The sequence below is a fragment of the Pseudophryne corroboree genome, chromosome 4, assembly GCF_028390025.1.
Source record: "Pseudophryne corroboree isolate aPseCor3 chromosome 4, aPseCor3.hap2, whole genome shotgun sequence".
Classification (NCBI taxonomy): domain Eukaryota; kingdom Metazoa; phylum Chordata; class Amphibia; order Anura; family Myobatrachidae; genus Pseudophryne; species Pseudophryne corroboree.
The window spans coordinates 20,285,830-20,312,190 of NC_086447.1; the positions used below are offsets into that span (position 1 = coordinate 20,285,830).

A 26,361-nucleotide genomic window follows, 5' to 3' on the forward strand; every position below is an offset into this window, starting at 1 on the left:
ATGTGATGTTTTCACAAAAGTTTCTCTATGGGTTGAGCTACTTCATTTCAGGCTGTGAGGATGACTGAAGTAATATTGTATCAGAGATGATTTCCATGGGAAGTTAATCCTGACCACAGTGACCTGCGTTAATGATTTTTAAAATATAACTTGGAGAATGCTTTATACTTGGTATAGTTTTGGGTTTGTAAAATGTCAGTACTGACATGAAAGTTTATCAAAAGCTTCATCCTTCGAGCGAGAATTGAACCAGCGACCTAATGATTTCTGTACCAATCTCCTCTACAGTTATCCGCTCTACCAGCTGAGCTATCGAAGGATTCCATGATCGTACAACTGTGATATTACGTGCTATTAAAATGATTGAGTGTTAATTTTAAACATTATCAACTTTCCAAGCAAAATGAAAAATGATTTGATTACACAAAAGAGATTCAACTACTTATTCCTGTGTTGCCTTATCACACAAATTGTCATGTTTAATCATTTTGAAAATATCACTAATAGTTTGACTTATATTTGTGCAATTACTATCAACTGGCTACAGAGCTAGTTTGGAAAGCACTTTCAATAGATTTTTAGTGTAGCCAAACTTACATCAAGATTAGAGATGCTTGAGCCTATCAAACCTTCTACACTCTTTTAAATTTTGCTTGTTTTGTAAACTAATCAAGTGTTCCAGGAATGATGGGGATATTCCATTGTTTGTTCTGATTTGACAATTCATTTTGGACAATGAGCGGCCCTTTTGAGCTAGTGAAGATAATTGTGCTACATGAGAGTATGCACAGACAATTATTTTTCTTTTTTTGCATTAAAGCACAATTTTTAATAAAGGAGAGGTTAATGATATAATAATTATCACTAAAAGTCATCTGACACGATTTGAAAGTAAAATGTTGTGCATTGAAAGTAACCAAAGCTCTTTTTACTTTGAGTGGACATCATTTTCTTTCAAATGAATTTGATATTTTGCTAAATGTACAAAACTTTCTTACAAATTTGACATTCAAAATGCATTTGTAATTAATAAATGCTACTTAGTATGGCTGCTGAGATTCCTGGGCTCAGTCTCAAGTAGAGGAGGAGAATGACGGATAGAGAAAGAGAGAACAGGCAGGCATCCTAAAGATTTTGATGTGCCAGTTCCTGACTCACCCTGAGCAACACTGGTTTCAAGCTTTTAGTAAATTTTCTGAAAAATAAAACAACCATGTGGTCATAGTCGGCAGGATTTGAACCAGCGCGGGGAGACCCCAATGGATTTCTAGTCCATCGCCTTAACCACTCGGCCACGACTACCTCTCATGCACTGTGATGTTTTCACAAAAGTTCTCTATGGGTTGAGCTACTTCATTTCAGGCTGAGAGGATGACTGAAGTAATATTGTATCAGAGATGATTTCCATGGGAAGTTAATCCTGACCACAGTGACCTGTGTTAATGATTTTTAAAATATAACTTGGAGAATGATTTATACTTGGTATAGTTTTGGGTTTGTAAAATGTCAGTACTGACATCTAAGTTTATCAAAAGCATCATCCTTTGAGCCAGAATTGAACCAGCGACTTAAGGATTTCCGTACCAATCTCCTCTACAGTCATCCGGTCTACCAGCTGAGCTATCAAAGGATTCCATAATCATACAACTGTGATATTACGTACTATTAAATTGATTGAGTGTTAATTTTAAACATTATCAACTTTCCAAGCAAAATGAAAAATGATTTGACTACACAAAAGAGATTCAACTACTTATTCCTGTGTTGCCTTATCACACAAATTGTCATGTTTAATCATTTGGAAAATATCACTAATAGTTTGACTTATATTTGTGCAATTACTATCAACTGGCTACAGAGCTAGTTTGGAAAGCACTTTCAATAGATTTTTTTAGTGTAGCCAAACTTACATCAAGATTAGAGATGCTTGAGCCTATCAAACCTTCTACACTCTTTTAAATTTTGCTTGTTTTGTAAACTAATCAAGTGTTCCAGGAATGATGGGGATATTCCATTGTTTGCTCTGATTTGACAATTCATTTTGGACAATGAGCGGCCCTTTTGAGCTAGTGAAGATAATTGTGCTACATGAGAGTATGCACAGACAATTATTTTTCTTTTTTTGCATTAAAGCACAATTTTTAATAAAGGAGAGGTAAATGATATAATAATTAGCACTGAAAGTCATCTGACACGATTTGAAAGTAAAATGTTGTGCATTGAAAGTAAGCAAAGCTCTTTTTACTTTGAGTGGACATCATTTTCTTTCAAATGAATTTGATATTTTGCTAAATGTACAAAACTTTCTTACAAATTTGACATTCAAAATGCATTTGTAATTAATAAATGCTACTTAGTATGGCTGCTGAGATTCCTGGGCTCAGTCTCAAGTAGAGGAGGAGAATGATGGATAGAGAAAGAGAGAACAGGCAGGCTTCCTAAAGATTTTGATGTGCCAGTTCCTGACTTACCCTGAGCAACACTGGTTTCAAGCTTTTAGTAAATTTTCAGAAAAATAAAACAACCATGTGGTCGTAGTCGGCAGGATTTGAACCTGCACGGGAATACCCCAATGGATTTCTAGTCTATCACCTTAACCACTCAGCCACGACTACCTCTCACGCAATGTGATGTTTTCACAAAAGCTTCTCTATGGGTTGAGCTACTTCATTTCAGGCTGTGAGGATGACTGAAGTAATATTGTATCAGAGATGAATTCCATGGGAAGTTAATCCTGACCACAGTGACCTGCGTTAATGATTTTTAAAATATAACTTGGAGAATGCTTTATACTTGGTATAGTTTTGGGTTTGTAAAATTTCAGTACTGACATCTAAGTTTATCAAAATCATCATCCTTCGAGCTGGAATTGAACCAGCGACCTAAGGATTTCCGTACCAATCTCCTCTACAGTCCTCCACTCTACCAGCTGAGCTATCGAAGGATTCCATGATCGTACATCTGTGATATTACATGCTATTAAAATGATTGAGTGTTAATTTTAAACATTATCAACTTTCCAAGCAAAATAAAAAATGATTTGACTACACAAAAGAGATTCAACTACTTATTCCTGTGTTGCTTTATCACACAAATTGTCATGTTTAATCATTTGGAAAATATCACTAATAGTTTGACTTATATTTGTGCAATTACTATCAACTGGCTACAGAGCTAGTTTGGAAAGCACTTTCAATAGATTTTTTAGTGTAGCCAAACTTACATCAAGATTAGAGATGCTTGAGCCTATCAAACCTTCTACACTCTTTTAAATTTTGCTTGTTTTGTAAACTAATCAAGTGTTCCAGGAATGATGGGGATATTCCATTGTTTGTTCTGATTTGACAATTCATTTTGGACAATGAGCGGCCCTTTTGAGCTAGTGAAGATAATTGTGCTACATAAGAGTATGCACAGACAATTATTTTTCTTTTTTTGCATTAAAGCACAATTTTTAATAAAGGAGAGGTTAATGATATAATAATTAGCACTGAAAGTCATCTGACACGATTTGAAAGTAAAATGTTGTGCATTGAAAGTAACCAAAGCTCTTTTTACTTTGAGTGGACATCATTTTCTTTCAAATGAATTTGATATTTTGCTAAATGTACAAAACTTTCTTACAAATTTGACATTCAAAATGCATTTGTAATTAATAAATGCTACTTAGTATGGCTGCTGAGATTCCTGGGCTCAGTCTCAAGTAGAGGAGGAGAATGACGGATAGAGAAAGAGAGAACAGGCAGGCATCCTAAAGATTTTGATGTGCCAGTTCCTGACTCACCCTGAGCAACACTGGTTTCAAGCTTTTAGTAAATTTTCTGAAAAATAAAACAACCATGTGGTCGTAGTCGGCAGGATTTGAACCTGCGCAGGAATACCCCAATGGATTTCTAGTTTATCACCTTAACCACTCGGCCACGACTACCTCTCACACAATGTGATGTTTTCACAAAAGCTTCTCTATGGGTTGAGCTACTTCATTTCAGGCTGTGAGGATGACTGAAGTAATATTGTATCAGAGATGATTTCCATGGGAAGTTAATCCTGACCACAGTGACCTGCGTTAATGATTTTTCAAATATAACTTAGAGAATGCTTTATACTTGGTATAGTTTTGGGTTTGTAAAATGTCAGTACTGACATCTAAGTTTATCAAAATCATCATCCTTCGAGCCGGAATTGAACCAGCGACCTTAGGATTTCTGTACCAATCTCCTTTACAGTCCTCCGCTCTACCAGCTGAGATATCGAAGGATTCCACGATTGTACACCTGTGATATTACGTGCAATTAAAATGATTGAGTGTTAATTTTAAACATTATCAACTTTCCAAGCAAAATGAAAAATGATTTGACTACACAAAAGAGATTCAACTACTTATTCCTGTGTTGCTTTATCACACAAATTGTCATGTTTAATCATTTGGAAAATATCACTAATAGTTTGACTTATATTTGTGCAAATACGATCAACTGGCTGCAGAGCTAGTTTGGAAAGCACTTTCAATAGATTTTTTAGTGTAGCCAAACTTACATCAAGATTAGAGATGCTTGAGCCTATCAAACCTTCTACACTCTTTTGAATTTTGCTTGTTTTGTAAACTAATCAAGTGTTCAAGGAATGATGGGGATATTCCATTGTTTGCTCTGATTTGACAATCCATTTTGGACAATGAGTGGCCCTTTTGAGCTAGTGAAGATAATTGTGCTACATGAGAGTATGCACAGACAATTATTTTTCTTTTTTTGCATTAAAGCACAATTTTTAATAAAGGAGAGGTTAATGATATAATAATTAGCATGGAAAGTCATCTGACACGATTTGAAAGTAAAATGTTGTGCATTGAAAGTAACCAAAGCTCTTTTTACTTTGAGTGGACATCATTTTCTTTCAAATGAATTTGATATTTTGCTAAATGTACAAAACTTTCTTACAAATTTGACATACAAAATGCATTTGTAATTAATAAATGCTACTTAGTATGGCTGCTGAGATTCCTGGGCTCAGTCTCAAGGAGAGGAGGAGAATGTGGGATAGAGAAAGAGAGAACAGGCAGGCATCCTAAAGATTTTGATGTGCCAGTGCCTGACTCACCCTGAACATTACTGGTTTCAAGCTTTTAGCAAATTTTCTGAAAAACTAAACAACCATGTGGTCGTAGTCAGCAGTATTTGAACCTGCACGGGGAGACCCCAATGGATTTCTAGTCCATTGCCTTAACCACTCGGCCACAACTACCTCTCATGCAATGTGATGTTTTCACAAAAGTTTCTCTTTGGGTTGAGCTATTTCATTTCAGGCTGTGAGGATGACTGAAGTAATATTGTATCAGAGATGATTTCCATGGGAAGTTAATCCTGACCACAGTGGCCTGCGTTAATGATTTTTAAAATATAACTTGGAGATTGCTTTATACTTGGTATAGTTTTGGGTTTATAAAATGTCAGTACTGACATCTAAGTTTATCAAAAGCGTCATCCTTCGAGCCGGAAATGAAGCAGCGACCTTAGGATTTCTGTACCAATCTCCTTTACAGTACTCCGCTCTACCAGCTGAGATATCGAAGGATTCCATGATTGTACACCTGTGATATTACGTGCTATTAAAATGATTGAGTGTTAATTTTAAACATTATCAAATTTCCAAGCAAAATTAAAAAATATTTGACTACACAAAAAAGATTCAACTAATTATTCATGTGTTGCTTTATCACACAAATTGTCATGTTTAATCATTTGGAAAATATCACTAATAGTTTGACTTATATTTGTGCAATTACTATCAACTGGCTACAGAGCTAGTTTGGAAAGCACTTTCAATAGATTTTTTTAGTGTAGCCAAACTTACATCAAGATTACAGATGTTTGAGCCTATCAAACCTTCTACACTCTTTTAAAATTTGCTTGTTTTGTAAACTAATCAAGTGTTCCAGGAATGATGGGGATATTTCATTGTTTGCTCTCATTTGACAATTAATTTTGGACAATGAGCGGCCCTTTTGAGCTAGTGAAGATAATTGTGCTACATGAGAGTATGCACAGACAATAATTTTTCTTTTTTTGCATTAATGCACAATTTTTAATAAAGGAGAGGTTAATGATATAATAATTAGCACTGAAAGTCATCTGACACGATTTGAAAGTATAATGTTGTGCATTGAAAGTAACCAAAGCTCTTTTTACTTTGAGTGGACATCATTTTCTTTCAAATGAATTTGATATTTTGCTAAATGTACAAAACTTTCTTACAAATTTGACATTCAAAATGCATTTGTAATTAATAAATGCTACTTAGTATGGCTGCTGAGATTCCTGGGCTCAGTCTCAAGGAGAGGAGGAGAATGTGGGATAGAGAAAGAGAGAACAGGCAGGCATCCTAAAGATTTTGATGTGCCAGTGTCTGACTCACCCTGAACATCACTGGTTTCAAGGTTTTAGCAAATTTTCTGAAATATTAAACAACCATGTGGTCGTAGTCAGCAGGATTTAAACCTGCACGGGGATACCCCAATGGATTTTGAGTCCATCGCCTTAACCACTCGGCCACGACTACCTCGCATGCAATGTGATGTTTTCACAAAAGTTTCTCTTTGGGTTGAGCTATTTCATTTCAGGCTGTGAGGATGACTGAAGTAATATTGTATCAGAGATAATTTCCATGGGAAGTTAATCCTGACCACAGTGGCCTGCGTTAATGATTTTTAAAATATAACTTGGAGATTGCTTTATACTTGGTATAGTTTTGGGTTTATAAAATGTCAGTACTGACATCTAAGTTTATCAAAGGCGTCATCCTTCGAGCCGGAAATGAAGCAGCGACCTTAGGATTTCTGTACCAATCTCCTTTACAGTCCTCCGCTCTACCAGCTGAGATATCGAAGGATTCCATGATTGTACACCTGTGATATTACGTGCTATTAAAATGATTGAGTGTTCATTTTAAACATTATCAACTTTCCAAGCAAAATGAAAAATGATTTGACTACACAAAAGAGATTCAACTACTTATTCCTGTGTTGCTTTATCACACAAATTGTCATGTTTAATCATTTGGAAAATATCACTAATAGTTTGACTTATATTTGTGCAAATACGATCAACTGGCTACAGAGCTAGTTTGGAAAGCATTTTCAATTGATTTTTTAGTGTAGCCAAACTTACATCAAGATTAGAGATGCTTGAGCCTATCAAACCTTCTACACTCTTTTGAATTTTGCTTGTTTTGTAAACTATTCAAGTGTTCCAGGACTGATGGGGATATTCCATTGTTTGTTCTGATTTGACAATCCATTTTGGACAATGAGCGGCCCTTTTGAGCTAGTGAAGATAATTGTGCTACATGAGAGTATGCACAGACAATTATTTTTCTTTTTTTGCATTAAAGCACAATTTTTAATAAAGGAGAGGTTAATGATATAATAATTAGCACTGAAAGTCATCTGACACGATTTGAAAGTAAAATGTTGTGCATTGAAAGTAACCAAAGCTTTTTTTTTACTTTGAGTGAACATCATTTTCTATCAAATGAATTTGATATTTTGCTAAATGTACAAAACTTTCTTACAAATTTGACATTCAAAATGCATTTGTAATTAATAAATGCTACTTAGTATGGCTGCTGAGATTCCTGGGCTCAGTCTCAAGGAGAGGAGGAGAATGGGGGATAGAGAAAGAGAGAACAGGCAGGCATCCTAAAGATTTTGATGTGCCAGTGCCTGACTCACCCTGAACATCACTGGTTTCAAGCTTTTAGCAAATTTTCTGAAAAATTAAACAACCATGTGTTCGTAGTCAGCAGGATTTGAACCTGCGTGAGGAGACCCCAATAGATTTTGATTCCATCGCCTTAACCACTCGGCCACGACTACCTCTCATGCAATGTGATGTTTTCACAAAAGTTTCTCTATGGGTTGAGCTACTTCATTTCAGGCTGTGAGGATGACTGAAGTAATATTGTATCAGAGATGATTTCCATGGGAAGTTAATCCTGACCACAGTGGCCTGCGTTAATGATTTTTAAAATATAACTTGGAGATTGCTTTATACTTGGTATAGTTTTGGGTTTATAAAATGTCAGTACTGACATCTAAGTTTATCAAAAGCGTCATCCTTCGAGCCGGAAATGAAGCAGCGACCTTAGGATTTCTGTACCAATCTCCTTTACAGTACTCCGCTCTACCAGCTGAGATATCGAAGGATTCCATGATTGTACACCTGTGATATTACGTGCTATTAAAATGATTGAGTGTTAATTTTAAACATTATCAAATTTCCAAGCAAAATTAAAAAATATTTGACTACACAAAAGAGATTCAACTAATTATTCCTGTGTTGCTTTATCACACAAATTGTCATGTTTAATCATTTGGAAAATATCACTAATAGTTTGACTTATATTTGTGCAAATACGATCAACTGGCTACAGAGCTAGTTTGGAAAGCACTTTCAATAGATTTTTTAGTGTAGCCAAACTTACATCAAGATTAGAGATGCTTGAGCCTATCAAACCTTCTACACTCTTTTGAATTTTGCTTGTTTTGTAAACTATTCAAGTGTTCCAGGAATGATGGGGATATTCCATTGTTTGTTCTGATTTGACAATCCATTTTGGACAATGAGCGGCCCTTTTGAGCTAGTGAAGATAATTGTGCTACATGAGAGTATGCACAGACAATAATTTTTCTTTTTTTGCATTAATGCACAATTTTTAATAAAGGAGAGGTTAATGATATAATAATTAGCACTGAAAGTCATCTGACACGATTTGAAAGTATAATGTTGTGCATTGAAAGTAACCAAAGCTCTTTTTACTTTGAGTGGACATCATTTTCTTTCAAATTAATTTGATATTTTGCTAAATGTACAAAACTTTCTTACAAATTTGACATTCAAAATGCATTTGTAATTAATAAATGCTACTTAGTATGGCTGCTGAGATTCCTGGGCTCAGTCTCAAGGAGAGGAGGAGAATGTGGGATAGAGAAAGAGAGAACAGGCAGGCATCCTAAAGATTTTGATGTGCCAGTGTCTGACTCACCCTGAACATCACTGGTTTCAAGGTTTTAGCAAATTTTCTGAAATATTAAACAACCATGTGGTCGTAGTCAGCAGGATTTAAACCTGCACGGGGAGACCCCAATGGATTTTGAGTCCATCGCCTTAACCACTCGGCCACGACTACCTCTCATGCAATGTGATGTTTTCACAAAAGTTTCTCTATGGGTTGAGCTACTTCATTTCAGGCTGTGAGGATGACTGAAGTAATATTGTATCAGAGATGATTTCCATGGGAAGTTAATCCTGACCACAGTGGCCTGCGTTAATGATTTTTAAAATATAACTTGGAGATTGCTTTATACTTGGTATAGTTTTGGGTTTATAAAATGTCAGTACTGACATCTAAGTTTATCAAAAGCGTCATCCTTCGAGCCGGAAATGAAGCAGCGACCTTAGGATTTCTGTACCAATCTCCTTTACAGTACTCCGCTCTACCAGCTGAGATATCGAAGGATTCCATGATTGTACACCTGTGATATTACGTGCTATTAAAATGATTGAGTGTTAATTTTAAACATTATCAAATTTCCAAGCAAAATTAAAAAATATTTGACTACACAAAAGAGATTCAACTAATTATTCCTGTGTTGCTTTATCACACAAATTGTCATGTTTAATCATTTGGAAAATATCACTAATAGTTTGACTTATATTTGTGCAAATACGATCAACTGGCTACAGAGCTAGTTTGGAAAGCACTTTCAATAGATTTTTTAGTGTAGCCAAACTTACATCAAGATTAGAGATGCTTGAGCCTATCAAACCTTCTACACTCTTTTGAATTTTGCTTGTTTTGTAAACTATTCAAGTGTTCCAGGAATGATGGGGATATTCCATTGTTTGTTCTGATTTGACAATCCATTTTGGACAATGAGCGGCCCTTTTGAGCTAGTGAAGATAATTGTGCTACATGAGAGTATGCACAGACAATTATTTTTCTTTTTTTGCATTAAAGCACAATTTTTAATAAAGGAGAGGTTAATGATATAATAATTAGCACTGAAAGTCATCTGACACGATTTAAAAGTAAAATGTTGTGCATTGAAAGTAACCAAAGCTCTTTTTACTTTGAGTGGACATCATTTTCTTTCAAATGAATTTGATATTTTGCTAAATGTACAAAACTTTCTTACAAATTTGACATTCAAAATGCATTTGTAATTAATAAATGCTACTTAGTATGGCTGCTGAGATTCCTGGGCTCAGTCTCAAGTAGAGGAGGAGAATGACGGATAGAGAAAGAGAGAACAGGCAGGCATCCTAAAGATTTTGATGTGCCAGTTCCTGACTCACCCTGAGCAACACTGGTTTCAAGCTTTTAGTAAATTTTCTGAAAAATAAAACAACCATGTGGTCGTAGTCGGCAGGATTTGAACCTGCGCGGGGAGACCCCAATGGATTTCTAGTCCATCGCCTTAACCACTCAGCCACGACTACCTCTCATGCAATGTGATGTTTTCACAAAAGTTCTCTATGGGTTGAGCTACTTCATTTCAGGCTGAGAGGATGACTGAAGTAATATTGTATCAGAGATGATTTCCATGGGAAGTTAATCCTGACCACAGTGACCTGTGTTAATGATTTTTAAAATATAACTTGGAGAATGATTTATACTTGGTATAGTTTTGGGTTTGTAAAATGTCAGTACTGACATCTAAGTTTATCAAAAGTGTCATTCTTCGAGCTGGAATTGAACCAGTGACCTAAGGATTTCCGTTCCAATCTCCTCTACAGTCCTCCTCTCTACCTGCTGAGCTATCGAAAGATTCCATGATCGTACAGCTGTGATATTACGTACTATTAAAATGATTGAGTGTTAATTTTAAACATTATCAACTTTTCAAGCAAAATGAAAAATGATTTGACTACACAAAAGAGATTCAACTACTTATTCCTGTGTTGCTTTAACACACAAATTGTCATGTTTAATCATTTGGAAAATATCACTAATAGTTTGACTTATATTTGTGCAATTACTATCAACTGGCTACAGAGCTAGTTTGGAAAGCACTTTCAATAGATTTTTTTAGTGTAGCCAAACTTACATCAAGATTACAGATGTTTGAGCCTATCAAACCTTCTACACTCTTTTAAAATTTGCTTGTTTTGTAAACTAATCAAGTGTTCCTGGAATGATGGGGATATTTCATTGTTTGCTCTCATTTGACAATTAATTTTGGACAATGAGCGGCCCTTTTGAGCTAGTGAAGATAATTGTGCTACATGAGAGTATGCACAGACAATAATTTTTCTTTTTTTGCATTAATGCACAATTTTTAATAAAGAAGAGGTTAATGATATAATAATTAGCACTGAAAGTCATCTGACACGATTTGAAAGTATAATGTTGTGCATTGAAAGTAACCAAAGCTCTTTTTACTTTGAGTGGACATCATTTTCTTTCAAATTAATTTGATATTTTGCTAAATGTACAAAACTTTCTTACAAATTTGACATTCAAAATGCATTTGTAATTAATAAATGCTACTTAGTATGGCTGCTGAGATTCCTGGGCTCAGTCTCAAGGAGAGGAGGAGAATGTGGGATAGAGAAAGAGAGAACAGGCAGGCATCCTAAAGATTTTGATGTGCCAGTGTCTGACTCACCCTGAACATCACTGGTTTCAAGGTTTTAGCAAATTTTCTGAAATATTAAACAACCATGTGGTCGTAGTCAGCAGGATTTAAACCTGCACGGGGAGACCCCAATGGATTTTGAGTCCATCGCCTTAACCACTCGACCACAACTACCTCTCATTCAATGTGATGTTTTCACAAAAGTTTCTCTTTGGGTTGAGCTATTTCATTTCAGGCTGTGAGGATGACTGAAGTAATATTGTATCAGAGATGATTTCCATGGGAAGTTAATCCTGACCACAGTGGCCTGCGTTAATGATTTTTAAAATATAACTTGGAGATTGCTTTATACTTGGTATAGTTTTAGGTTTATAAAATGTCAGTACTGACATCTAAGTTTATCAAAAGCGTCATCCTTCGAGTCGGAAATGAAGCAGCGACCTTAGGATTTCTGTACCAATCTCCTTTACAGTACTACGCTCTACCAGCTGAGCTATCAAAGGATTCCATGATCGTACACCTGTGATATTACGTGCTATTAAAATGATTGAGTGTTAATTTTAAACATTATCAACTTTCCAAGCAAAATGAAAAATGATTTGACTACACAAAAGAGATTCAACTACTTATTCATGTGTTGCTTTATCACATAAATTGTCATGTTTAATCATTTGGAAAATATCACTAATAGTTTGACTTATATTTGTGCAAATACGATCAACTGGCTACAGAGCTAGTTTGGAAAGCACTTTCAATTGATTTTTTAGTGTAGCCAAACTTACATCAAGATTAGAGATGCTTGAGCCTATCAAACCTTCTACACTCTTTTGAATTTTGCTTGTTTTGTAAACTATTCAAGTGTTCCAGGAATGATGGGGATATTCCATTGTTTGTTCTGATTTGACAATCCATTTTGGACAATGAGCGGCCCTTTTGAGCCAGTGAAGATAATTGTGCTACATGAGAGTATGCACAGACAATTATTTTTCTTTTTTTGCATTAAAGCACAATTTTTAATAAAGGAGAGGTTAATGATATAATAATTAGCACTGAAAGTCATCTGACACGATTTGAAAGTAAAATGTTGTGCATTGAAAGTAACCAAAGCTCTTTTTACTTTGAGTGGACATCATTTTCTTTCAAATGAATTTGATATTTTGCTAAATGTACAAAACTTTCTTACAAATTTGACATTCAAAATGCATTTGTAATTAATAAATGCTACATAGTATGGCTGCTGAGATTCCTGGGCTCAGTCTCAAGGAGAGGAGGAGAATGTGGATAGAGAAAGAGAGAACAGGCAGGCATCCTAAAGATTTTGATGTGCCAGTTCCTGACTCACTTGAGCAACACTGGTTTCAAGCTTTTAGCAAATTTTCTGAAAAACTAAACAACCATGTGGTCGTAGTCAGCAGGATTTGAACCTGCACGGGGAGACCCCAATGGCTTTTGAGTCCATCGCCTTAACCACTCGACCACAACTACCTCTCATGCAATGTGATGTTTTCACAAAAGTTTCTCTTTGGGTTGAGCTATTTCATTTCAGGCTGTGAGGATGACTGAAGTAATATTGTATCAGAGATGATTTCCATGGGAAGTTAATCCTGACCACAGTGGCCTGCGTTAATGATTTTTAAAATATAACTTGGAGATTGCTTTATACTTGGTATAGTTTTGGGTTTATAAAATGTCAGTACTGACATCTAAGTTTATCAAAAGCGTCATCCTTCGAGCCGGAAATGAAGCAGCGACCTTAGGATTTCTGTACCAATCTCCTTTACAGTACTCCGCTCTACCAGCTGAGCTATCAAAGGATTCCATGATCGTACACCTGTGATATTACGTGCTATTAAAATGATTGAGTGTTAATTTTAAACATTATCAACTTTCCAAGTAAAATGAAAAATGATTTGACTACACAAAAGAGATTCAACTACTTATTCCTGTGTTGCTTTATCACACAAATTGTCATGTTTAATCATTTGGAAAATATCACTAATAGTTTGACTTATATTTGTGCAAATACGATCAACTGGCTACAGAGCTAGTTTGGAAAGCACTTTCAATAGATTTTTTAGTGTAGCCAAACTTACATCAAGATTAGAGATGCTTGAGCCTATCAAACCTTCTACACTCTTTTGAATTTTGCTTGTTTTGTAAACTATTCAAGTGTTCCAGGAATGATGGGGATATTACATTGTTTGTTCTGATTTGACAATCCATTTTGGACAATGAGCGGCCCTTTTGAGCTAGTGAAGATAATTGTGCTACATGAGAGTATGCACAGACAATTATTTTTCTTTTTTTGCATTAAAGCACAATTTTTAATAAAGGAGAGGTTAATGATATAATAATTAGCACTGAAAGTCATCTGACATGATTTGAAAGTAAAATGTTGTGCATTGAAAGTAACCAAAGCTCTTTTTACTTTGAGTGGACATCATTTTCTTTCAAATTAATTTGATATTTTGCTAAATGTACAAAACTTTCTTACAAATTTGACATTCAAAATGCATTTATAATTAATAAATGCTACTTAGTATGGCTGCTGAGATTCCTGGGCTCAGTCTCAAGGAGAGGAGGAGAATGTGGGATAGAGAAAGAGAGAACAGGCAGGCATCCTAAAGATTTTGATGTGCCAGTGCCTGACTCACCCTGAACATCACTGGTTTCAAGCTTTTAGCAAATTTTCTGAAAAACTAAACAACCATGTGGTCGTAGTCAGCAGGATTTGAACCTGCACGGGGAGACCCCAATGGCTTTTGAGTCCATCGCCTTAACCACTCGACCACAACTACCTCTCATGCAATGTGATGTTTTCACAAAAGTTTCTCTTTGGGTTGAGCTATTTCATTTCAGGCTGTGAGGATGACTGAAGTAATATTGTATCAGAGATGATTTCCATGGGAAGTTAATCCTGACCACAGTGGCCTGCGTTAATGATTTTTAAAATATAACTTGGAGATTGCTTTATACTTGGTATAGTTTTGGGTTTATAAAATGTCAGTACTGACATCTAAGTTTATCAAAAGCGTCATCCTTCGAGCCGGAAATGAAGCAGCGACCTTAGGATTTCTGTACCAATCTCCTTTACAGTACTCCGCTCTACCAGCTGAGCTATCAAAGGATTCCATGATCGTACACCTGTGATATTACGTGCTATTAAAATGATTGAGTGTTAATTTTAAACATTATCAACTTTCCAAGTAAAATGAAAAATGATTTGACTACACAAAAGAGATTCAACTACTTATTCCTGTGTTGCTTTATCACACAAATTGTCATGTTTAATCATTTGGAAAATATCACTAATAGTTTGACTTATATTTGTGCAAATACGATCAACTGGCTACAGAGCTAGTTTGGAAAGCACTTTCAATAGATTTTTTAGTGTAGCCAAACTTACATCAAGATTAGAGATGCTTGAGCCTATCAAACCTTCTACACTCTTTTGAATTTTGCTTGTTTTGTAAACTATTCAAGTGTTCCAGGAATGATGGGGATATTCCATTGTTTGTTCTGATTTGACAATCCATTTTGGACAATGAGCGGCCCTTTTGAGCTAGTGAAGATAATTGTGCTACATGAGAGTATGCACAGACAATTATTTTTCTTTTTTTGCATTAAAGCACAATTTTTAATAAAGGAGAGGTTAATGATATAATAATTAGCACTGAAAGTCATCTGACACGATTTGAAAGTAAAATGTTGTGCATTGAAAGTAACCAAAGCTCTTTTTACTTTGAGTGGACATCATTTTCTTTCAAATTAATTTGATATTTTGCTAAATGTACAAAACTTTCTTACAAATTTGACATTCAAAATGCATTTGTAATTAATAAATGCTACTTAGTATGGCTGCTGAGATTCCTGGGCTCAGTCTCAAGGAGAGGAGGAGAATGTGGGATAGAGAAAGAGAGAACAGGCAGGCATCCTAAAGATTTTGATGTGCCAGTGCCTGACTCACCCTGAACATCACTGGTTTCAAGCTTTTAGCAAATTTTCTGAAAAACTAAACAACCATGTGGTCGTAGTCAGCAGGATTTGAACCTGCACGGGGAGACCCCAATGGCTTTTGAGTCCATCGCCTTAACCACTCGACCACAACTACCTCTCATTCAATGTGATGTTTTCACAAAAGTTTCTCTTTGGGTTGAGCTATTTCATTTCAGGCTGTGAGGATGACTGAAGTAATATTGTATCAGAGATGATTTCCATGGGAAGTTAATCCTGACCACAGTGGCCTGCGTTAATGATTTTTAAAATATAACTTGGAGATTGCTTTATACTTGGTATAGTTTTAGGTTTATAAAATGTCAGTACTGACATCTAAGTTTATCAAAAGCGTCATCCTTCGAGTCGGAAATGAAGCAGCGACCTTAGGATTTCTGTACCAATCTCCTTTACAGTACTACGCTCTACCAGCTGAGCTATCAAAGGATTCCATGATCGTACACCTGTGATATTACGTGCTATTAAAATGATTGAGTGTTAATTTTAAACATTATCAACTTTCCAAGCAAAATGAAAAATGATTTGACTACACAAAAGAGATTCAACTACTTATTCATGTGTTGCTTTATCACATAAATTGTCATGTTTAATCATTTGGAAAATATCACTAATAGTTTGACTTATATTTGTGCAAATACGATCAACTGGCTACAGAGCTAGTTTGGAAAGCACTTTCAATTGATTTTTTAGTGTAGCCAAACTTACATCAAGATTAGAGATGCTTGAGCCTATCAAACCTTCTACACTCTTTTGAATTTTGCTTGTTTTGTAAACTATTCAAGTGTTCCAGGAATGATGGGGATATTCCATTGTTTGTTCTGATTTGACAATCCATTTTGGACAATGAGCGGCCCTTTTGAGCCAGTGAAGATAATTGTGCTACATGAGAGTATGCACAGACAATTATTTTTCTTTTTTTGCATTAAAGCACAATTTTTAATAAAGGAGAGGTTAATGATATAATAATTAGCACTGAAAGTCATCTGACACGATTTGAAAGTAAAATGTTGTGCATTGAAAGTAACCAAAGCTCTTTTTACTTTGAGTGGACATCATTTTCTTTCAAATGAATTTGATATTTTGCTAAATGTACAAAACTTTCTTACAAATTTGACATTCAAAATGCATTTGTAATTAATAAATGCTACATAGTATGGCTGCTGAGATTCCTGGGCTCAGTCTCAAGGAGAGGAGGAGAATGTGGATAGAGAAAGAGAGAACAGGCAGGCATCCTAAAGATTTTGATGTGCCAGTTCCTGACTCACTTGAGCAACACTGGTTTCAAGCTTTTAGCAAATTTTCTGAAAAACTAAACAACCATGTGGTCGTAGTCAGCAGGATTTGAACCTGCACGGGGAGACCCCAATGGCTTTTGAGTCCATCGCCTTAACCACTCGACCACAACTACCTCTCATGCAATGTGATGTTTTCACAAAAGTTTCTCTTTGGGTTGAGCTATTTCATTTCAGGCTGTGAGGATGACTGAAGTAATATTGTATCAGAGATGATTTCCATGGGAAGTTAATCCTGACCACAGTGGCCTGCGTTAATGATTTTTAAAATATAACTTGGAGATTGCTTTATACTTGGTATAGTTTTGGGTTTATAAAATGTCAGTACTGACATCTAAGTTTATCAAAAGCGTCATCCTTCGAGCCGGAAATGAAGCAGCGACCTTAGGATTTCTGTACCAATCTCCTTTACAGTACTCCGCTCTACCAGCTGAGCTATCAAAGGATTCCATGATCGTACACCTGTGATATTACGTGCTATTAAAATGATTGAGTGTTAATTTTAAACATTATCAACTTTCCAAGTAAAATGAAAAATGATTTGACTACACAAAAGAGATTCAACTACTTATTCCTGTGTTGCTTTATCACACAAATTGTCATGTTTAATCATTTGGAAAATATCACTAATAGTTTGACTTATATTTGTGCAAATACGATCAACTGGCTACAGAGCTAGTTTGGAAAGCACTTTCAATAGATTTTTTAGTGTAGCCAAACTTACATCAAGATTAGAGATGCTTGAGCCTATCAAACCTTCTACACTCTTTTGAATTTTGCTTGTTTTGTAAACTATTCAAGTGTTCCAGGAATGATGGGGATATTCCATTGTTTGTTCTGATTTGACAATCCATTTTGGACAATGAGCGGCCCTTTTGAGCTAGTGAAGATAATTGTGCTACATGAGAGTATGCACAGACAATTATTTTTCTTTTTTTGCATTAAAGCACAATTTTTAATAAAGGAGAGGTTAATGATATAATAATTAGCACTGAAAGTCATCTGACATGATTTGAAAGTAAAATGTTGTGCATTGAAAGTAACCAAAGCTCTTTTTACTTTGAGTGGACATCATTTTCTTTCAAATTAATTTGATATTTTGCTAAATGTACAAAACTTTCTTACAAATTTGACATTCAAAATGCATTTGTAATTAATAAATGCTACTTAGTATGGCTGCTGAGATTCCTGGGCTCAGTCTCAAGGAGAGGAGGAGAATGTGGGGTAGAGAAAGAGAGAACAGGCAGGCATCCTAAAGATTTTGATGTGCCAGTGCCTGACTCACCCTGAACATCACTGGTTTCAAGCTTTTAGCAAATTTTCTGAAAAACTAAACAACCATGTGGTCGTAGTCAGCAGGATTTGAACCTGCACGGGGAGACCCCAATGGCTTTTGAGTCCATCGCCTTAACCACTCGACCACAACTACCTCTCATGCAATGTGATGTTTTCACAAAAGTTTCTCTTTGGGTTGAGCTATTTCATTTCAGGCTGTGAGGATGACTGAAGTAATATTGTATCAGAGATGATTTCCATGGGAAGTTAATCCTGACCACAGTGGCCTGCGTTAATGATTTTTAAAATATAACTTGGAGATTGCTTTATACTTGGTATAGTTTTGGGTTTATAAAATGTCAGTACTGACATCTAAGTTTATCAAAAGCGTCATCCTTCGAGCCGGAAATGAAGCAGCGACCTTAGGATTTCTGTACCAATCTCCTTTACAGTACTCCGCTCTACCAGCTGAGCTATCAAAGGATTCCATGATCGTACACCTGTGATATTACGTGCTATTAAAATGATTCAGTGTTTATTTTAAACATTATCAACTTTCCAAGTAAAATGAAAAATGATTTGACTACACAAAAGAGATTCAACTACTTATTCCTGTGTTGCTTTATCACACAAATTGTCATGTTTAATCATTTGGAAAATATCACTAATAGTTTGACTTATATTTGTGCAAATACGATCAACTGGCTACAGAGCTAGTTTGGAAAGCACTTTCAATAGATTTTTTAGTGTAGCCAAACTTACATCAAGATTAGAGATGCTTGAGCCTATCAAACCTTCTACACTCTTTTGAATTTTGCTTGTTTTGTAAACTATTCAAGTGCTCCAGGAATGATGGGGATATTCCATTGTTTGTTCTGATTTGACAATCCATTTTGGACAATGAGCGGCCCTTTTGAGCTAGTGAAGATAATTGTGCTACATGAGAGTATGCACAGACAATTATTTTTCTTTTTTTGCATTAAAGCACAATTTTTAATAAAGGAGAGGTTAATGATATAATAATTAGCACTGAAAGTCATCTGACATGATTTGAAAGTAAAATGTTGTGCATTGAAAGTAACCAAAGCTCTTTTTACTTTGAGTGGACATCATTTTCTTTCAAATTAATTTGATATTTTGCTAAATGTACAAAACTTTCTTACAAATTTGACATTCAAAATGCATTTGTAATTAATAAATGCTACTTAGTATGGCTGCTGAGATTCCTGGGCTCAGTCTCAAGGAGAGGAGGAGAATGTGGGGTAGAGAAAGAGAGAACAGGCAGGCATCCTAAAGATTTTGATGTGCCAGTGCCTGACTCACCCTGAACATCACTGGTTTCAAGCTTTTAGCAAATTTTCTGAAAAACTAAACAACCATGTGGTCGTAGTCAGCAGGATTTGAACCTGCACGGGGAGACCCCAATGGCTTTTGAGTCCATCGCCTTAACCACTCGACCACAACTACCTCTCATGCAATGTGATGTTTTCACAAAAGTTTCTCTTTGGGTTGAGCTATTTCATTTCAGGCTGTGAGGATGACTGAAGTAATATTGTATCAGAGATGATTTCCATGGGAAGTTAATCCTGACCACAGTGGCCTGCGTTAATGATTTTTAAAATATAACTTGGAGATTGCTTTATACTTGGTATAGTTTTGGGTTTATAAAATGTCAGTACTGACATCTAAGTTTATCAAAAGCGTCATCCTTCGAGCCGGAAATGAAGCAGCGACCTTAGGATTTCTGTACCAATCTCCTTTACAGTACTCCGCTCTACCAGCTGAGCTATCAAAGGATTCCATGATCGTACACCTGTGATATTACGTGCTATTAAAATGATTCAGTGTTTATTTTAAACATTATCAACTTTCCAAGTAAAATGAAAAATGATTTGACTACACAAAAGAGATTCAACTACTTATTCCTGTGTTGCTTTATCACACAAATTGTCATGTTTAATCATTTGGAAAATATCACTAATAGTTTGACTTATATTTGTGCAAATACGATCAACTGGCTACAGAGCTAGTTTGGAAAGCACTTTCAATAGATTTTTTAGTGTAGCCAAACTTACATCAAGATTAGAGATGCTTGAGCCTATCAAACCTTCTACACTCTTTTGAATTTTGCTTGTTTTGTAAACTATTCAAGTGCTCCAGGAATGATGGGGATATTCCATTGTTTGTTCTGATTTGACAATCCATTTTGGACAATGAGCGGCCCTTTTGAGCTAGTGAAGATAATTGTGCTACATGAGAGTATGCACAGACAATTATTTTTCTTTTTTTGCATTAAAGCACAATTTTTAATAAAGGAGAGGTTAATGATATAATAATTAGCACTGAAAGTCATCTGACACGATTTGAAAGTAAAATGTTGTGCATTGAAAGTAACCAAAGCTCTTTTTACTTTGAGTGGACATCATTTTCTTTCAAATTAATTTGATATTTTGCTAAATGTACAAAACTTTCTTACAAATTTGACATTCAAAATGCATTTGTAATTAATAAATGCTACTTAGTATGGCTGCTGAGATTCCTGGGCTCAGTCTCAAGGAGAGGAGGAGAATGTGGGATAGAGAAAGAGAGAACAGGCAGGCATCCTAAAGATTTTGATGTGCCAGTGCCTGACTCACCCTGAACATCACTGGTTTCAAGCTTTTAGCAAATTTTCTGAAAAACTAAACAACCATGTGGTCGTAGTCAGCAGGATTTGAACCTGCACGGGGAGACCCCAATGGCTTTTGAGTCCATCGCCTTAACCACTCGACCACAACTACCTCTCATTCAATGTGATGTTTTCACAAAAGTTTCTCTTTGGGTTGAGCTATTTCATTTCAGGCTGTGAGGATGACTGAAGTAATATTGTATCAGAGATGATTTCCATGGGAAGTTAATCCTGACCACAGTGGCCTGCGTTAATGATTTTTAAAATATAACTTGGAGATTGCTTTATACTTGGTATAGTTTTAGGTTTATAAAATGTCAGTACTGACATCTAAGTTTATCAAAAGCGTCATCCTTCGAGTCGGAAATGAAGCAGCGACCTTAGGATTTCTGTACCAATCTCCTTTACAGTACTACGCTCTACCAGCTGAGCTATCAAAGGATTCCATGATCGTACACCTGTGATATTACGTGCTATTAAAATGATTGAGTGTTAATTTTAAACATTATCAACTTTCCAAGCAAAATGAAAAATGATTTGACTACACAAAAGAGATTCAACTACTTATTCATGTGTTGCTTTATCACATAAATTGTCATGTTTAATCATTTGGAAAATATCACTAATAGTTTGACTTATATTTGTGCAAATACGATCAACTGGCTACAGAGCTAGTTTGGAAAGCACTTTCAATTGATTTTTTAGTGTAGCCAAACTTACATCAAGATTAGAGATGCTTGAGCCTATCAAACCTTCTACACTCTTTTGAATTTTGCTTGTTTTGTAAACTATTCAAGTGTTCCAGGAATGATGGGGATATTCCATTGTTTGTTCTGATTTGACAATCCATTTTGGACAATGAGCGGCCCTTTTGAGCCAGTGAAGATAATTGTGCTACATGAGAGTATGCACAGACAATTATTTTTCTTTTTTTGCATTAAAGCACAATTTTTAATAAAGGAGAGGTTAATGATATAATAATTAGCACTGAAAGTCATCTGACACGATTTGAAAGTAAAATGTTGTGCATTGAAAGTAACCAAAGCTCTTTTTACTTTGAGTGGACATCATTTTCTTTCAAATGAATTTGATATTTTGCTAAATGTACAAAACTTTCTTACAAATTTGACATTCAAAATGCATTTGTAATTAATAAATGCTACATAGTATGGCTGCTGAGATTCCTGGGCTCAGTCTCAAGGAGAGGAGGAGAATGTGGATAGAGAAAGAGAGAACAGGCAGGCATCCTAAAGATTTTGATGTGCCAGTTCCTGACTCACTTGAGCAACACTGGTTTCAAGCTTTTAGCAAATTTTCTGAAAAACTAAACAACCATGTGGTCGTAGTCAGCAGGATTTGAACCTGCACGGGGAGACCCCAATGGCTTTTGAGTCCATCGCCTTAACCACTCGACCACAACTACCTCTCATGCAATGTGATGTTTTCACAAAAGTTTCTCTTTGGGTTGAGCTATTTCATTTCAGGCTGTGAGGATGACTGAAGTAATATTGTATCAGAGATGATTTCCATGGGAAGTTAATCCTGACCACAGTGGCCTGCGTTAATGATTTTTAAAATATAACTTGGAGATTGCTTTATACTTGGTATAGTTTTGGGTTTATAAAATGTCAGTACTGACATCTAAGTTTATCAAAAGCGTCATCCTTCGAGCAGGAAATGAAGCAGCGACCTTAGGATTTCTGTACCAATCTCCTTTACAGTACTCCGCTCTACCAGCTGAGCTATCAAAGGATTCCATGATCGTACACCTGTGATATTACGTGCTATTAAAATGATTGAGTGTTAATTTTAAACATTATCAACTTTCCAAGTAAAATGAAAAATGATTTGACTACACAAAAGAGATTCAACTACTTATTCCTGTGTTGCTTTATCACACAAATTGTCATGTTTAATCATTTGGAAAATATCACTAATAGTTTGACTTATATTTGTGCAAATACGATCAACTGGCTACAGAGCTAGTTTGGAAAGCACTTTCAATAGATTTTTTAGTGTAGCCAAACTTACATCAAGATTAGAGATGCTTGAGCCTATCAAACCTTCTACACTCTTTTGAATTTTGCTTGTTTTGTAAACTATTCAAGTGTTCCAGGAATGATGGGGATATTCCATTGTTTGTTCTGATTTGACAATCCATTTTGGACAATGAGCGGCCCTTTTGAGCTAGTGAAGATAATTGTGCTACATGAGAGTATGCACAGACAATTATTTTTCTTTTTTTGCATTAAAGCACAATTTTTAATAAAGGAGAGGTTAATGATATAATAATTAGCACTGAAAGTCATCTGACATGATTTGAAAGTAAAATGTTGTGCATTGAAAGTAACCAAAGCTCTTTTTACTTTGAGTGGACATCATTTTCTTTCAAATTAATTTGATATTTTGCTAAATGTACAAAACTTTCTTACAAATTTGACATTCAAAATGCATTTGTAATTAATAAATGCTACTTAGTATGGCTGCTGAGATTCCTGGGCTCAGTCTCAAGGAGAGGAGGAGAATGTGGGGTAGAGAAAGAGAGAAGAGGCAGGCATCCTAAAGATTTTGATGTGCCAGTGCCTGACTCACCCTGAACATCACTGGTTTCAAGCTTTTAGCAAATTTTCTGAAAAACTAAACAACCATGTGGTCGTAGTCAGCAGGATTTGAACCTGCACGGGGAGACCCCAATGGCTTTTGAGTCCATCGCCTTAACCACTCGACCACAACTACCTCTCATGCAATGTGATGTTTTCACAAAAGTTTCTCTTTGTGTTGAGCTATTTCATTTCAGGCTGTGAGGATGACTGAAGTAATATTGTATCAGAGATGATTTCCATGGGAAGTTAATCCTGACCACAGTGGCCTGCGTTAATGATTTTTAAAATATAACTTGGAGATTGCTTTATACTTGGTATAGTTTTGGGTTTATAAAATGTCAGTACTGACATCTAAGTTTATCAAAAGCGTCATCCTTCGAGCCGGAAATGAAGCAGCGACCTTAGGATTTCTGTACCAATCTCCTTTACAGTACTCCGCTCTACCAGCTGAGCTATCAAAGGATTCCATGATCGTACACCTGTGATATTACGTGCTATTAAAATGATTGAGTGTTAATTTTAAACATTATCAACTTTCCAAGTAAAATGAAAAATGATTTGACTACACAAAAGAGATTCAACTACTTATTCCTGTGTTGCTTTATCACACAAATTGTCATGTTTAATCATTTGGAAAATATCACTAATAGTTTGACTTATATTTGTGCAAATACGATCAACTGGCTACAGAGCTAGTTTGGAAAGCACTTTCAATAGATTTTTTAGTGTAGCCAAACTTACATCAAGATTAGAGATGCTTGAGCCTATCAAACCTTCTACACTCTTTTGAATTTTGCTTGTTTTGTAAACTATTCAAGTGCTCCAGGAATGATGGGGATATTCCATTGTTTGTTCTGATTTGACAATCCATTTTGGACAATGAGCGGCCCTTTTGAGCTAGTGAAGATAATTGTGCTACATGAGAGTATGCACAGACAATTATTTTTCTTTTTTTGCATTAAAGCACAATTTTTAATAAAGGAGAGGTTAATGATATAATAATTAGCACTGAAAGTCATCTGACACGATTTGAAAGTAAAATGTTGTGCATTGAAAGTAACCAAAGCTCTTTTTACTTTGAGTGGACATCATTTTCTTTCAAATTAATTTGATATTTTGCTAAATGTACAAAACTTTCTTACAAATTTGACATTCAAAATGCATTTGTAATTAATAAATGCTACTTAGTATGGCTGCTGAGATTCCTGGGCTCAGTCTCAAGGAGAGGAGGAGAATGTGGGATAGAGAAAGAGAGAACAGGCAGGCATCCTAAAGATTTTGATGTGCCAGTGCCTGACTCACCCTGAACATCACTGGTTTCAAGCTTTTAGCAAATTTTCTGAAAAACTAAACAACCATGTGGTCGTAGTCAGCAGGATTTGAACCTGCACGGGGAGACCCCAATGGCTTTTGAGTCCATCGCCTTAACCACTCGACCACAACTACCTCTCATTCAATGTGATGTTTTCACAAAAGTTTCTCTTTGGGTTGAGCTATTTCATTTCAGGCTGTGAGGATGACTGAAGTAATATTGTATCAGAGATGATTTCCATGGGAAGTTAATCCTGACCACAGTGGCCTGCGTTAATGATTTTTAAAATATAACTTGGAGATTGCTTTATACTTGGTATAGTTTTAGGTTTATAAAATGTCAGTACTGACATCTAAGTTTATCAAAAGCGTCATCCTTCGAGTCGGAAATGAAGCAGCGACCTTAGGATTTCTGTACCAATCTCCTTTACAGTACTCCGCTCTACCAGCTGAGCTATCAAAGGATTCCATGATCGTACACCTGTGATATTACGTGCTATTAAAATGATTGAGTGTTAATTTTAAACATTATCAACTTTCCAAGCAAAATGAAAAATGATTTGACTACACAAAAGAGATTCAACTACTTATTCATGTGTTGCTTTATCACATAAATTGTCATGTTTAATCATTTGGAAAATATCACTAATAGTTTGACTTATATTTGTGCAAATACGATCAACTGGCTACAGAGCTAGTTTGGAAAGCACTTTCAATTGATTTTTTAGTGTAGCCAAACTTACATCAAGATTAGAGATGCTTGAGCCTATCAAACCTTCTACACTCTTTTGAATTTTGCTTGTTTTGTAAACTATTCAAGTGTTCCAGGAATGATGGGGATATTCCATTGTTTGTTCTGATTTGACAATCCATTTTGGACAATGAGCGGCCCTTTTGAGCCAGTGAAGATAATTGTGCTACATGAGAGTATGCACAGACAATTATTTTTCTTTTTTTGCATTAAAGCACAATTTTTAATAAAGGAGAGGTTAATGATATAATAATTAGCACTGAAAGTCATCTGACACGATTTGAAAGTAAAATGTTGTGCATTGAAAGTAACCAAAGCTCTTTTTACTTTGAGTGGACATCATTTTCTTTCAAATGAATTTGATATTTTGCTAAATGTACAAAACTTTCTTACAAATTTGACATTCAAAATGCATTTGTAATTAATAAATGCTACATAGTATGGCTGCTGAGATTCCTGGGCTCAGTCTCAAGGAGAGGAGGAGAATGTGGATAGAGAAAGAGAGAACAGGCAGGCATCCTAAAGATTTTGATGTGCCAGTTCCTGACTCACTTGAGCAACACTGGTTTCAAGCTTTTAGCAAATTTTCTGAAAAATTAAACAACCATGTGGTTGTATTCGGCAGGATTTGAACCTGCGCTGGGAGACCCCAATAGATTTCGAGTCCATTGCCTTAACCACTCGGCCACGACTACCTCTCATGCAATGTAATGTTTTCTCAAAAGTTTCAGTTGAGCTACTTCATTTCAGGCTGTGAGGATGACTGAAGTAATATTGCATCAGAGATGATTTAAATGGGAAGTTAATCCTGA

General features: G+C 35.6%; 22 non-coding genes across 22 annotated transcripts; all 22 read right to left on the bottom strand.

The window, feature by feature from the left end:
- Nucleotides 1-1,220: 1,220 nt before the first annotated feature.
- On the bottom strand, nt 1,221-1,302 carry TRNAS-AGA (transfer RNA serine (anticodon AGA)). Its single transcript has one exon. It is a non-coding gene; the product is annotated as a tRNA-Ser (tRNA).
- Nucleotides 1,303-2,533: 1,231 nt separating this feature from the next.
- TRNAS-AGA (transfer RNA serine (anticodon AGA)) lies at nt 2,534-2,615 on the bottom strand. Its single transcript has one exon. It is a non-coding gene; the product is annotated as a tRNA-Ser (tRNA).
- A 239-nt stretch (nt 2,616-2,854) lies between these two features.
- Nucleotides 2,855-2,944, bottom strand: TRNAY-GUA (transfer RNA tyrosine (anticodon GUA)). Its single transcript is given in 2 exon segments — nt 2,855-2,890; nt 2,908-2,944. It is a non-coding gene; the product is annotated as a tRNA-Tyr (tRNA).
- Nucleotides 2,945-3,846: 902 nt separating this feature from the next.
- On the bottom strand, nt 3,847-3,928 carry TRNAS-AGA (transfer RNA serine (anticodon AGA)). Its single transcript has one exon. It is a non-coding gene; the product is annotated as a tRNA-Ser (tRNA).
- Nucleotides 3,929-4,167: 239 nt separating this feature from the next.
- Nucleotides 4,168-4,257, bottom strand: TRNAY-GUA (transfer RNA tyrosine (anticodon GUA)). Its single transcript is given in 2 exon segments — nt 4,168-4,203; nt 4,221-4,257. It is a non-coding gene; the product is annotated as a tRNA-Tyr (tRNA).
- A 902-nt stretch (nt 4,258-5,159) lies between these two features.
- On the bottom strand, nt 5,160-5,241 carry TRNAS-AGA (transfer RNA serine (anticodon AGA)). The gene has a single exon. It is a non-coding gene; the product is annotated as a tRNA-Ser (tRNA).
- A 1,232-nt stretch (nt 5,242-6,473) lies between these two features.
- On the bottom strand, nt 6,474-6,555 carry TRNAL-CAA (transfer RNA leucine (anticodon CAA)). Its single transcript has one exon. It is a non-coding gene; the product is annotated as a tRNA-Leu (tRNA).
- Nucleotides 6,556-7,788: 1,233 nt separating this feature from the next.
- TRNAL-CAA (transfer RNA leucine (anticodon CAA)) lies at nt 7,789-7,870 on the bottom strand. Its single transcript has one exon. It is a non-coding gene; the product is annotated as a tRNA-Leu (tRNA).
- A 1,231-nt stretch (nt 7,871-9,101) lies between these two features.
- Nucleotides 9,102-9,183, bottom strand: TRNAL-CAA (transfer RNA leucine (anticodon CAA)). The gene has a single exon. It is a non-coding gene; the product is annotated as a tRNA-Leu (tRNA).
- Nucleotides 9,184-10,414: 1,231 nt separating this feature from the next.
- Nucleotides 10,415-10,496, bottom strand: TRNAS-AGA (transfer RNA serine (anticodon AGA)). The gene has a single exon. It is a non-coding gene; the product is annotated as a tRNA-Ser (tRNA).
- Nucleotides 10,497-11,727: 1,231 nt separating this feature from the next.
- On the bottom strand, nt 11,728-11,809 carry TRNAL-CAA (transfer RNA leucine (anticodon CAA)). The gene has a single exon. It is a non-coding gene; the product is annotated as a tRNA-Leu (tRNA).
- A 1,229-nt stretch (nt 11,810-13,038) lies between these two features.
- Nucleotides 13,039-13,120, bottom strand: TRNAL-CAA (transfer RNA leucine (anticodon CAA)). Its single transcript has one exon. It is a non-coding gene; the product is annotated as a tRNA-Leu (tRNA).
- A 1,231-nt stretch (nt 13,121-14,351) lies between these two features.
- Nucleotides 14,352-14,433, bottom strand: TRNAL-CAA (transfer RNA leucine (anticodon CAA)). The gene has a single exon. It is a non-coding gene; the product is annotated as a tRNA-Leu (tRNA).
- A 1,231-nt stretch (nt 14,434-15,664) lies between these two features.
- TRNAL-CAA (transfer RNA leucine (anticodon CAA)) lies at nt 15,665-15,746 on the bottom strand. Its single transcript has one exon. It is a non-coding gene; the product is annotated as a tRNA-Leu (tRNA).
- A 1,229-nt stretch (nt 15,747-16,975) lies between these two features.
- Nucleotides 16,976-17,057, bottom strand: TRNAL-CAA (transfer RNA leucine (anticodon CAA)). Its single transcript has one exon. It is a non-coding gene; the product is annotated as a tRNA-Leu (tRNA).
- Nucleotides 17,058-18,288: 1,231 nt separating this feature from the next.
- TRNAL-CAA (transfer RNA leucine (anticodon CAA)) lies at nt 18,289-18,370 on the bottom strand. The gene has a single exon. It is a non-coding gene; the product is annotated as a tRNA-Leu (tRNA).
- Nucleotides 18,371-19,601: 1,231 nt separating this feature from the next.
- On the bottom strand, nt 19,602-19,683 carry TRNAL-CAA (transfer RNA leucine (anticodon CAA)). The gene has a single exon. It is a non-coding gene; the product is annotated as a tRNA-Leu (tRNA).
- Nucleotides 19,684-20,914: 1,231 nt separating this feature from the next.
- On the bottom strand, nt 20,915-20,996 carry TRNAL-CAA (transfer RNA leucine (anticodon CAA)). Its single transcript has one exon. It is a non-coding gene; the product is annotated as a tRNA-Leu (tRNA).
- A 1,229-nt stretch (nt 20,997-22,225) lies between these two features.
- Nucleotides 22,226-22,307, bottom strand: TRNAL-CAA (transfer RNA leucine (anticodon CAA)). The gene has a single exon. It is a non-coding gene; the product is annotated as a tRNA-Leu (tRNA).
- A 1,231-nt stretch (nt 22,308-23,538) lies between these two features.
- Nucleotides 23,539-23,620, bottom strand: TRNAL-CAA (transfer RNA leucine (anticodon CAA)). The gene has a single exon. It is a non-coding gene; the product is annotated as a tRNA-Leu (tRNA).
- A 1,231-nt stretch (nt 23,621-24,851) lies between these two features.
- Nucleotides 24,852-24,933, bottom strand: TRNAL-CAA (transfer RNA leucine (anticodon CAA)). The gene has a single exon. It is a non-coding gene; the product is annotated as a tRNA-Leu (tRNA).
- A 1,229-nt stretch (nt 24,934-26,162) lies between these two features.
- Nucleotides 26,163-26,244, bottom strand: TRNAS-CGA (transfer RNA serine (anticodon CGA)). Its single transcript has one exon. It is a non-coding gene; the product is annotated as a tRNA-Ser (tRNA).
- Nucleotides 26,245-26,361: the final 117 nt, after the last annotated feature.